We start from the raw sequence: 12,147 nt of genomic DNA on the forward strand, positions 1-12,147 counted from the left end.
ACCACCCCTGGCTTTTGGCTTTTCTCTTTCCTTTTTTTTTTTTTTTTTAAGTCTTTAAAGTTTCTCTCTGGTCCTTTACCTTAGCCACCTTAGGCTCCCTACCCAGGTGGCTGACCACATTTTCCAGAAGAGGAAACTTAAGTTTGGCTTATTCGCAATAGCAAAACCGAGACAATTAGATTTCTTTAATCTCTGAGGCTGTCTTTAATAGTATTTAAATTAGATGGGCATAGAGAATATACCAATGGGTTGATCTAGTTAGTCCTTTCCTACTTAAGTTCTAAGGTGTCTTTGGGGTCATATGTTCCTTTGATTTTCCTTTTTGAGGGTGAGTCAAATGTATTTAGAATAAATCTTTGGTGACCCAAGTCAAGACATTCTAGAGGAAAATGGCATATGTATGGTTTAAAATAATTTTACTAATTACAGATGAACATGATTATTGTAGGTTTGAAAAAGATAAAGCATATGTAATGTAAATATCAGCCATCCCTTCGAAGCCTCTGTTAACATTTGATTATTTTTCTTTTTGTTGTATTTTGCTTTTTTTAGGAAACTGACATTCTGGAAGGAAGGTCCTTTAGTGTTAAGAGATTCAGTGAAAATCTTAGTCTTTGGAGTTGAGTTCATTAAGCTTCCGGTTATATACTCATTCTCTTTCGGGAACGTAGCCCAGGATCAAGAAGCTGTTTTTCCAGATCCATTTAGCAAGTAAATGGCAGAAACAGGTTTCCACCCAGGTCACCTTATTCCGAAGACTGTGCTAGTTACAGAATGGCTTGCTGCTTGTTAGACTGTGGGAACTTGGCGACTTCTGGAAGGGGAGCTACTGTTGCTCATGGCCTCACCTGATGTTTTGGGTTTGTCTGTTTCTCATCTGTGCTGGAGCATTCTGAAACGAAAATATCTATTTCAGGGCTTATGTGGAGAGGGATGTTATTCTGAGACCTTCCTTAATACTCTTTGCCCGAGGTAAGTAGAGGATGATATGTGTATTTTTCTTTAACAGTGCATAGGACAGTTTATATTGTCATCGTTAGAAGTCTGGGACTTCATAACATCTTTTTACAAACTGCTGTGGACATTTATGGTGTGGGCGTTCCCCTGAGAAATCTCGTGTTTTTCAGTGTCCTCCCTGGTTGTCTCTCTGTCTCTCCCTGAGGATTATACCCTTGCTGCTGCTTCTACCCTTAGCATTTGCTTGGTGGAACAGAACCAAACTGCCATCCAGTTGGTTTATATTTAAGTCTTGCAGGTGCACTGGTGGCCTGGGTGAGAGCTCTGTGCTTCCTGCTGCTCTCTTTGAGGTGCAAGGCCAATGGTGTGTGGCTGTTGGGGAAGCAGTACCATTGTGACAGGCTTTTTTTCCCTTAACTTTTAACTTTAGAACAGTTGTAGATCTATTAGAAAAAGCGCAAAGATAGCATAGAGAGTTCCTATATACTGTGTTCCCAGTTTCCTCTGTCCGCTAACATCTCACGTCAGTGTGGCACGTTTGTTACAATTAATGAACCAGTGCGTTTACATTATTATTGTTACTTAAAAACATTTTTTTTAAGGTTTATTTATTTTTGAGAGAGAGCGCGTGACCAGGGGAGGGGCAGAGAGAGGGAGACACAGAATCCGAAGCAGGCTCCGGGCTCCCAGCTGTGAGCACAGAGCCCGACGCGGGGCTGGAACCCACGAACCGTGAGATGGTGACCTGGGCGGAAGTCGGACGCTCAACCGACTGAGCCACCAGGCGCCCCATTTTTACGTTCGTGTTAACTAAAGTTCACACTTGAGGTTTTCGTAGTTTTGTTTTTTTGTTTGTTTGTTTTTTTTTCAACATTTTTAATTTATTTTTGGGACAGAGAGAGACAGAGCATGAACGGGGGAGGGTCAGAGAGAGAGGGAGACACAGAATCGGAAACAGGCTCCAGGCTCCAGGCTCCAAGCCATCAGCCCAGAGCCTGACGCGGGGCTCGAACTCACGGACCGCGAGATCGTGACCTGGCTGAAGTCAGACGCTTAACCGACTGCGCCACCCAGGCGCCCCTAGGTTTTCGTAGTTTTTACCTGCCTTCCACTTCTGTGTCCCAGGAGCCCATCTGGGACACCACATTGTGTCTATTGTCCTGTCTTCCTAGTCTGCTTTGTTGGGTGAGTTTTCTGTTGGCAGAGTTTTATTGTTTTTCATGGCTTTTCTTGTTTTCAGGAATACTGATTAGGTAAACTGTGGACTGTCTCTCAGATTGGGTTTGTCTAATGTTTTTCTCACGATTAGACTGGGGGTATGGGTTTTCAGAAAGAATACTGCAGAGGTGAAGTTCCCTCCTCATCACGTTGACCAGTGGCCCTTAATTACCACACGACGGCATTGGTCGTGTGAACTTTGGCCACATGGTTGAGGCAGTGTTGGTCAGGTTTCTCCACTGTAAAGTGAGTTTTCCCCCTTTTCTGTCCTTTTCTTTGTAAGCTAGGTCCAGCCCCCACTCATGTGGGAAGGAGGGACTAGGCCCCACCTCCCCGAGGGGAGAGTCTTTACTTAACATTATTTGGAATTCCTCTGTAAGGAAGGCTTGTCACTTCTCCCCTATTTATTTGTTTATTCAGTGATTTATTGTGCATAGACTTTTTAAAAAATTTTAAGTAGGCTCCGTGCCCAACATGGGGCTGGAACTGAATACCCTGAGATCAAGAGTTACGTGCCCTAGTGACTGAGCCGGCCAGGAGCTCCACAGACTTGTGTACTGTATTTTCTACTTTGGGTTAAAATTTGTATTAGTAGGGTTCTCCAGAGAAACAGAACCCGGAAGGATGGAGATACACATATGCGGGATATATGTACGTGTATGTCGTACTTATGAATCATGGTGTGTGATTGTAGACGCTGACAAGCCCAGAATCGGTAGGGGAGCTGGCAGGCTGGAGCTCTAGGGAAGGCTTCATGTTGCAGTTCAACTCTGAAGGCAGTGTGTCGGCAGAGTTTCCTTTTGGGGGAGGTTGGTCTTTGAAAAATTAAGGCCTTCAACTGATCGGATGAGGCCCACTCACCTTATGGAGGGTAATCGGCTTTACTCGAAATTTACCGATTTAAATTATGATCTTGTCTGAAAAATACCTCCACAGAAACATCTGGAGTGCTGCTTGACCAGGGGTCTGGGTTCTGTGGCCTGTTCAGGTGGACACCTACAGTTAACCGTCGCATGCTCTGTTCCTTTCTTCCATCGTGCGTGTTGTTCCTCAGCTTCTCCAGCTTTGGTCGTTGAGAGTTCTTTGAGCGTGGCCCCAGTGTTCGTTTGACAGGCGCTCATCCTTTCAACTTTTGAGCTCTCCCTTATTTTCTGCTGACTAGAGAATGCCAGACCTGTCTTGTATTTTCTCTGTTCCGGCCCTGGGATCGGCTGTTTTTCCAAGAACGTGAAATGTGGTATCTAGAAGCCAAGATCTGGGCACTGGGAGTGCTTGGTGCCACTGGAATGTCCTCACTTTGTGGGACGCTTACGCTCTCCCAGGCCTGCTGTGTCCGTAACGTCGTGTGATCCATCTGTCTGTACAGTAAGCTACGCCTGGGTTCCTCCCGGGGTTCGGACTCTGATGAAAGTACCGGTGTTGATCCTCGCCTTCCCTTCTTGTTCTTCTGTCACTTACCTCTCTGACAGTGAGAAACGGCTCCCACCGTGTGTTTAAAAGTGGTTTCAGAATTGCTGACCCAGACCCTTGTTGGAAACAGATTTACAGCCAGAGTACAGCAGTTAGGACCGTTCTTTCTGTGCCTGCCTTCTCAGTTCTGGGCAGAACGTGGGATTTCCAGCGTTAACTTCGGCAGCTCCTTTTCCCTGAAACCCATCAGTAAGGTTTTGTCATACATTTGTGATACAGTCAGTCATTTGTCATAGTCTTCATTCCAGCCTCGTTGATTTTTGAAATTTATTTGCATATATTGCTGTTCATTCTGTGGGCTTTGGCAAGTGTGTAAGGTTGTGTGTCCACCGCTGCCGGACCCTATAGAAGAGTTGCATCGCCTACAGTTCCCCTGCGTGTCCCCCGTTGCAGCCAGTCCCTCCCTGCCCCACCAGTCCCGGCAGCCACCTATCTGATTTCTGTCTCTGTAGTTTTGCCTTTTCCAGAATAACATAGGTAGCTTTTAGGTTCTGGCTCCTTTCACTGAGCGATACGCATTTAAAATTTGTCCACGTCGTTGCATGGATCAGTAGTCTGTTCCTTTTTATCACTAAGTAGTATTCCCTTGTATACCTTCTGCCGTATACATTCCATCGTACCACAGTTTGGGTATCTTTTCCCAGTTGAAGGATATCTTGGGATCTTGGTGTTTCCAGTTTTTAATGATTATGAATAGAGCTGTTGAAAACATTCGTGGACAGGTTTTTGTGTGAATGTGTTTTCAGTCCACTTGCATAAATACCTAGGCATGTGAATGTGGATTGCATGGTAAGACTATGTTTAACTTGATAAGAAACTGCCAAATTATCTTCTTTTTAATTTTTTTTTAAATGTTTATTATTTTTGAGAGAGAGAGAGACAGCTCAAGAGTTGAGGGGCAGAGAGAGACGGAGACACAAAATCTGAAGCAGGCTCCAGACTCTGAGCTGTCAGCACAGGGCCCGATGCAGGGATCGAACTCACGAGTTGTGAGATCATGACCTGAGCTGAGCCACCCAAGCGCCCCTATTTTTATTTTTATTTTTATTTAATTTTTTAAATTCACATCCAAATTAGCATACAGTGCAACAGTGATTTCAGGAGTAGATTCCTTAATGCCCCTCCCCCACCTAGCCCATCCCCCCTCCCACACCCCCTCCAGTAACCCTCTGTTTGTTGTCCATATTTATGAGTCTCTTACGTTTTGTGCCTCTCCCTGTCTTTATATTGTTTTTGTTTCCCTTCCCTTATGTTCATCTGTTTTGTCTCTTACAGTCCTCATATGAGTGAAATCATATGACATTTGTCTTTCTCTGACTGATTTCACCTAGCATTATAACTTCCAGTTCCATCCACGTAGTTGCAAATGGCAAGATTTCATTCTTTTTTGATTGCCGAGTAATACCTCATTGTATATATATATATACCACATCTTCTTTATCCATTCATCCATCGATGGGCATTTGGGCTCTTTCCATACTTTGGCTGCAGTCGATAGGGCTGCTGTAAACATGGGGGTGCATGTGTCCCTTCGAAACAGCACACCTGGATCCCGTGGATAAACACCTGGTAGTGCAATTGCTGGGTCATAGGGTAGTTCTGTTTTTAGTTTTTTGAGGAACCTCCATACTGTTTTCCAGAGTGGCTGCACCAGCTTGCATTCCCACATAATTCTTTTTATTAAAACAATTCTTTAAATTATGAAAGTGGTGCATATTCATGGCAAAAAATGTAAGTTCTACTGAAGAGAATAGAATGAAAAGTTAAGTCTCTTACCCACACCCTCCTTTTCCCACTCTCCAGAGGGAATCAAAGAGTTCATGTGCATGGTTACCACTATAATTTACATGCTACCATTGAATTCGTGAGTTTATTTAACTTCTTATTGTGAAAGATAAAGATTTTAGTGTAATAACACTCCTTTCCTAATTCTTACCACATATTTGTAGCTTTTCTGATTGTCTTTATTTTTGTTAATGAAGTGATTTATCAGCCTTACATAGGAGTCCCTGCTATATAAAAGGTAAATTAGCTCATTTCCCCTTCAGTGATTTCTCCCCCTCCTACAGATTTTGCTAATTATATTATTTTTTATATTGTCAAGGTTTATAATATTTATATTCTCTTTATAACTGAAGTGGTCTTCAGGGCTTGTCTAGTCTCAAAAAAGGAAAACCAGAAAACAGCATTTATATGGTTGTTGCTGTAATACCACATATGATTTTGGACCTAAAGAGGAAGTATAATTCTCATCACTGAAACTTTGTTGGCGGAGAATCTCTAAGCCCCCGAATGTTTCTTCCTTCTGCCCTCACCCACCCCCCATTTCTCTCCTAGCTCATGCTGTCCTTGTTACAGTATTTCTTAATTTTATGAAGAGTGGGTGGCAGTTGTGAGTCCTTGCATATTGAAGAATGCCTTTATTTTGTCCTAACATTTGATTGTTAGTTTTTTTGGGAATTGAATTCTGGCTTCAACATCTTTTCCTCACGGAACTTGGATGTCATTGTCCCATTGGCTGTGGCGCCCAGAATTCCTCAGGAGCAGATAGTAAAAGGAGAGTGACTCATGTCAGTCTAATTTTTGTGCCTGTGTAGATACTGTTTTGAAGTTCAGAGAGTTTTCTTTGTACTTGGGAGTTAGAAAGTTTTACTTTCCATGTGTGTCTCTTAAGTACAACATTTTTTTCATTCATTGTTTTAGTCTCTACCTGGGCTCTTTTGGGTTACAGGCTTAGGTCTGTCTTTAGCTCAGAAATGTCCTTCTTTCACTTTTTTGTCATTTGGATTCTCCAGCATTGTCTTTGGAGCTTCTACTGCTCAGGTGTTTGAACTCCCTAATCTCTTTTCTTTGCCCCTTTATTTTCATATTGGCTATTTTCTATCTCTTGTTAATATATTTTGGAGATTTTCTCTCCTTTTTCTGCCATGTTAGTAACTTGGTTTTATAATTTGGTTTGGTCACTTAATGTTTTATTTGGCAATTATATTTCTAATTTCCAAGAACTTACTCTCTCCCTTTTCCCCCTAGAACCTTATTTACTTCTTTATTTTTAAGAGTGGGGGAGGGGCAGAGGGCGAGAGAGAATCTATTAAGAAGGCTCCACGCCCAGTGCTGAGCCTGGATGGTGGGCTGGATCTCATGACACTGAGATCATGACCTGAGCCAAAATCAAGACTCAGACGCTTAACTGACTGAGCCACCCAGGCGCCCCAGACGTTTATTTTTTAAAACAGATTTATTGAGGTTTAATTTGCATACCATAAAATCTCCTTGGTTTAGGTGTATAATTGTGTGCCTTTTGTACATTTAGAGTTGCATCTATCATCACAGTGTCATTTTAGGACATTTCCGTCACCTCAGAAAGAACCCTTGTACCTGTGAGCAGTCACTTTGCCAGCCTCAGTCAACCACTGGTTTACTCTTTATCCCCATGAACTTGCCTTTTCTGGACATCTCCTAGAAATGTGTCTGGCTTCTTTCACTTGGCATATTATTTTTTAGGTTGATCTATGCTGTAGTACATTACATCTGTTCTAGCATTTGTGGAAAACACTGTAATTTTGCTCTGAATTATCGTAGAATTTTGTTGGAAATCTGTTGAGCAACCTGTCGTGCAGGTCTCTGTAGGGCGCTGCATTCTGTTATACTGGTCTGTGTGTCTGTCCTCCAGCCTGTGTCAGAGTCTCTGGACTGTTGTTATGTAGTAAGTCTCGAAATTACATAGTATAAGTCCTTCAACTTTGTTTTCCCTTTTAAAGATTGTTTTCGCTTTTTGAGGTCTTTTCAAGTCAGTTTGAGGATTTCCAAAAAAAGCCTGCTATGATTTTGAGTGGAGTTACAGTGAATTTGTAGACTAATTTGAGGAGAATGAACATTCTTAACAGTATTGAGTCTTCTGTTCTGTGAACATGACATACCTCTCCATTTTTTTATGTCTTTTTACATTTTAGCAAAGTTTGTTGCTTCCTTTGTGTAGCTCTTACACCTGTTTTATTGAATGTATCCATCAGTATTTCATGTTTTTTAAACAAATTTTATTTAAATCCACGTTTGTTAACATATAATGTATAACAATGGTTTCAAGAGTAGAATTTAGTGATTCGTCACTTAGAGGTAATACCCGGTGCTCATCCCAACTAGTGCTCTCCTCAGTACCCATAACCGATTTTAGCCCATCTTTCCACCCAACACCCCACCAGCAACTCTCAGTTTGTTCTCTGCATTTAAGAGTCTTTTATGGTTTGCCTCCCTCTCTGTTTTTATCTTATTTTCCCTTCCCTTCCCCTATGTTCATCCGTTTGGTTTCTTAAATTCCACACGAGTGAAATTAGGTATTTATCTTTCTCTGACTTATTTCACTTAACGTAATACACTCTAGTTCCATCCACATTGTTGCAAATGGAAAGATTTCATTATTTAAAAAAATTTTTTAAAAAATGTTTATTTTTGAGAGACAGCATGAGTGGGGGAGGGGTAGAGAGAGAAGGAAACACAGAATCCGAAACAGGCTCCAGGCTCTGAGCTGTCAGCACGGAGCTCAACACGGGGCTCGAACCCATGAACCGTGAGATCATGACCTGAGCTAAAGTTGGAAATTTAACCCACTGAGCCACCCAGGTGCCCCAAGATTTCATTCTTTTTGATCACTGAGTAATATTCCACTGTGTGTATATGTATATATACACCTATACATACATATGTATATATATACACATACATGTATACACACACACCTTATACATACATACGTAAGTATATACTATGTATACACACACACACACACACACACACACACACCTTATACATACATACATATATATATACACACCACATCTTCCTTATCCATTTGTCAGTCAATGGGTATTTGGGCTCTTTCCATAGTTTGGCTATTCTTGATAGTGCTGCTATAAAGATTGGGGTGCATGTGCCCTTTTGAATCCGTACTTTTGTATCCTTGGGATAAATACCTAGTAGTGCAATTGCTGAGTCATAGGGTAGCTTTATTTTTAATTTTTTGAGGAACCTCCATACTGTTTCCAGAGTGGCTACACCAGTTTCCATTCTCACCAGCAGTGCAAAAGTGTTCCCCTTTCTACTTATCCTTGCCCACATCTGTTGTTGCCTGAGTTGTTAATGTTAGCCATTCTCACAGGTGTAAGGTGGTGTCTCATTGTGGTTTGCATTTGTATTTCCCTGATGATGAGTGATATTGGGCATCTTTTCATGTGTCTGTTAGCCATCTCGGTGTTGTCTTTTGAAAAGTGTCTGTTCATGTCTCTTGCCCATTTCTTCACCTGAAGAAGTATGTTTTTGGGGTGTTGAGTTTGAGAAGTTCTTTATGGATTTTGGATACTAACCCTTTAACCTATATGTCATTTGTAAATATCTTCTCCCATTCTGTTGGTTACCTTTTAGTTTTGCTGATTGTTTCCTTCACTGTGCAGAAGCTTTTTATCTTGATGAAGTCCTAGTAGTTAATTTTTGCTTTTGTATTCCTTGCCTCTGGAGACATGTTTAGTAAGAAGTTGCCGTGGCATGGGTCAAAGAGATCATTTTTGAAAATGTTGTCATAATTTAAATCATGAAAATTTTATTTTCCAATTATTCTTGCTTACGTATATGTATAGAAATAAAATATTTTTTTGTATTTTGACCTTGTATTGTGCAGTCTGGCTAAACTGAGTTAACTTTTTAAAAAAAAAAAAATTTTTTTTTTAACGTTTATTTTTGAGACAGGGAGAGACAGAGCATGAACAGGGGAGGGTCAGAGAGAGGGAGACACAGAATCGGAAGCAGGCTCCAGGCTCCGAGCTGTCAGCACAGAGCCCGACGCGGGGCTCGAACCCACGGACCGCGAGATCGTGACCTGAGCCGAAGTCGGCCGCCCAACCGACTGAGCCACCCAGGCGCCCCCGAGTTAACTTTTTGTACATTTTCTGTAGTGTTTTCTGCATACACAGCGGTCTGCAAATAAACACAATTTTTGATTTGTGCACCTTTGTTTTATTTTTCTTGTTCCATTGGCTGCGATCTGCAGTACAGTGTTGCATACAAGTGGTGTAGTGATTTCTTCTTGGTTTCACCTTTCTGAATCCGGATGGCGGTTGCTGTACTCTGTTCTTGAACTCTTAGCTCCAGGGGCTGTTGGTGGGTCAGTTCTGTGTTTCTCTGGTTGTCTTCCTGGAGGTTCTTTCTCTAACTTATTCCTTTAGCCCTTCTAGTAACTTTGTAAGCGTCCGGTTCCTCATTAAATTTCTTCTCCTTAAAACACCTAATCTGTTTCTGCCCTGAACTTTGACTGATACACTTTAATTTACCATATGGATCATTCTTAGGGCTCTTGGGAGACTACTTCTTTATGGGTAAAGTAATAATTAACATTAGGGTAACAAAAATGTGTTCTGGCCAGTGTCCTTTTTAATGGTTCCCTCGTGATCTGATGATACCACTTTTGAGTGGACTATATAGAAGCATTTTCTCTCTACAGAATGGGAAGACAGCCTTATGATGAAGATGATGTGGTTATATCATCTCAGAGTGGTTTAAATAAATTACAGTGGCCCTGCCATTTAATTAAGCTGCTTCTTTCAGCCCCTTGGTGCTCTTTTCACAAATAGTTTAGTTTGGAGAGTACAGCAGAAAGTAACACTGCTCAAAGTCAGACGTTCTGTGAATGCTTTATTACGTATTTGGAAATGTTAAAAGTGGCATTTGGATTTAACTGCCTTGACAGTGTTCTCAGCTAGTACCTGAGCCATGCTGTATGGGGTAGAGGTTTGGTCATTTGTGTATCAGGAGATGGTAAAATTGCCGAGGCTGATTCACTTCATCAGAGGTAGCCTCGTTCTTCAGGTACATATTTGGGTGCTGACCTGAAGTACATTTGACCCTTGAACAATTCAGGGGTCAGGGGAGCCCACCCCCTGCACAGTTGAAAATCTTCGTGTAACTTTTGACTCCCCCAAAACTTAACTAGCAACAGCCTGTTGCTTACTGGAAGCCTTACTGACAACATAAACAGTCAGTTAGCACATATTTTGTATGTTGTATGTATTATATATTGTATTCTGACAACAGAGTAGGCTAGAGAAAAGAAAATGTCACTAAGAAAATCATAAGAGGGGTACCATGTGACTCTTGATCTTGGAGTTGTGAGTTTAAGCCCCATGTTGGGTAAAGAGATTACTTAAAAGTAAAATATTTTAAAAAATTATAAGAGAAAATACACTTACAGAACTGGAGTTTACCGAGTCTCCAAGAAAATTTCCAGGTATATTTATTGAAGAAAAATCCATGTCTGTGTGGACCTGCACAGCTCAAACCCCTGCTGTTCAAGGGTCGGCTGTGCTGTCAGGTGGGGAAGACCTTGGAGAAAACTGCCTTTTTTTGCCCCACTCCCCGCCCCACCCCACCTGTTTCCCCGAGAAGCTGCTTCTTGTAGGAAGTGTGTCTGCTGGGCAGGAAGACAGACACGTGTAATGGCCATAAAACGTGAGGGTCGTACAGCAGGGGGAGGTGGGGAAGCATCACTGTGGAGGCGATGGCTGAGTCTGAGAGTAATCGGTAGGAACCGGCCAGATGTTCGAAGGTGCCAGGACTTTGGAGGCATCTGAGAGTCCAGAGTGGTTGGGGGCGATGGTGGATGTCCGGCAAGAGTGTTAAGCCATTGTAGGTGATCGCTGGGACAGTCTGTGCTAGGGTTTCCCTCTACTGTCCACACAGAGGGTGCGTAACTGCACTCTGGGTATCTGGCCAGCGAGTGCAGTCAGAGATCAGTTGCTACCACTCAATTCTACTTGGATTAAACTCTCTTTTTGACAACTGACTAAGGGCTCTGCAGTCCACCCTTCTAGAGGCCTTGGGTGGACATTGTAGTCTGGAATCCCTTGAAATTGTATTCAAAATTGTGCGTTTGGTGAAGGGAGGGGAGGCTCTGTCTCTTGATTTAGATTTTCATAGGGGTTTGAAACCACCTACCTGCTGAACTCCCTTAACTCCCCCTGCCCCCAGAGAGAGCTGCACACCTCCCCTATGTGGAGGGGTCTTTACTGAATTGTACTTTGGGTGCCGTCACTGCTGTCTCCACCTATGGAGGTGTGCTGACAGCTTGGAGCCTGGATCCTGCTTCAGATTCTGGGTCTCCCTCTCTCTCTGCCTGCCCCCCCCCCTCAAAAATAAGTAAACATGAAGAAAAAGGGGGGGTACCTTCAGGATTAAATTCATTCTTTTTGTGAGCAATGAAAATAAATTCCTTTAATCTGTCAGATAATTTTTTTTTAAATCTTAGTGGCGTTCAGTTTGACTATCTGATCATACTTCCTTTTTCATATAAGCGGTTAGAAATCTTGAGTACGATGAACTAGTCATTCGTCAAAAGTAAGCACCCAGTAGCTTAGAGCTGAAATTGTAGGCTGTTGACTCTGTGAATGTAGACGATTCATATGCATTTTTGATGCATTTTTATAATGTCCATATTTTTGATTCCATTAAATGTCCCTC

At 42.1% G+C, this 12,147-nt stretch overlaps 1 protein-coding gene and 1 long non-coding RNA gene across 2 annotated transcripts in view; both read left to right on the forward strand.

Moving 5' to 3' along the window:
• Nucleotides 1-12,147, forward strand: part of UBE2G1 (ubiquitin conjugating enzyme E2 G1) — a 103,856-nt gene that overhangs the window by 14,696 nt on the left and 77,013 nt on the right. The gene's annotated exons all lie outside the window — the stretch shown is intronic.
• LOC128774295 (uncharacterized) lies at nucleotides 46-4,481 on the forward strand. Its single transcript, XR_008418859.1, has 2 exons — nucleotides 46-1,785; nucleotides 2,042-4,481. It is a non-coding gene; the product is annotated as an uncharacterized LOC128774295 (long non-coding RNA).

This window comes from Panthera pardus, unplaced genomic scaffold (genome assembly GCF_024362965.1).
Source record: "Panthera pardus isolate Hobbes unplaced genomic scaffold, ASM2436296v1 HiC_scaffold_3, whole genome shotgun sequence".
Taxonomy (NCBI): Eukaryota; Metazoa; Chordata; class Mammalia; order Carnivora; family Felidae; genus Panthera; species Panthera pardus.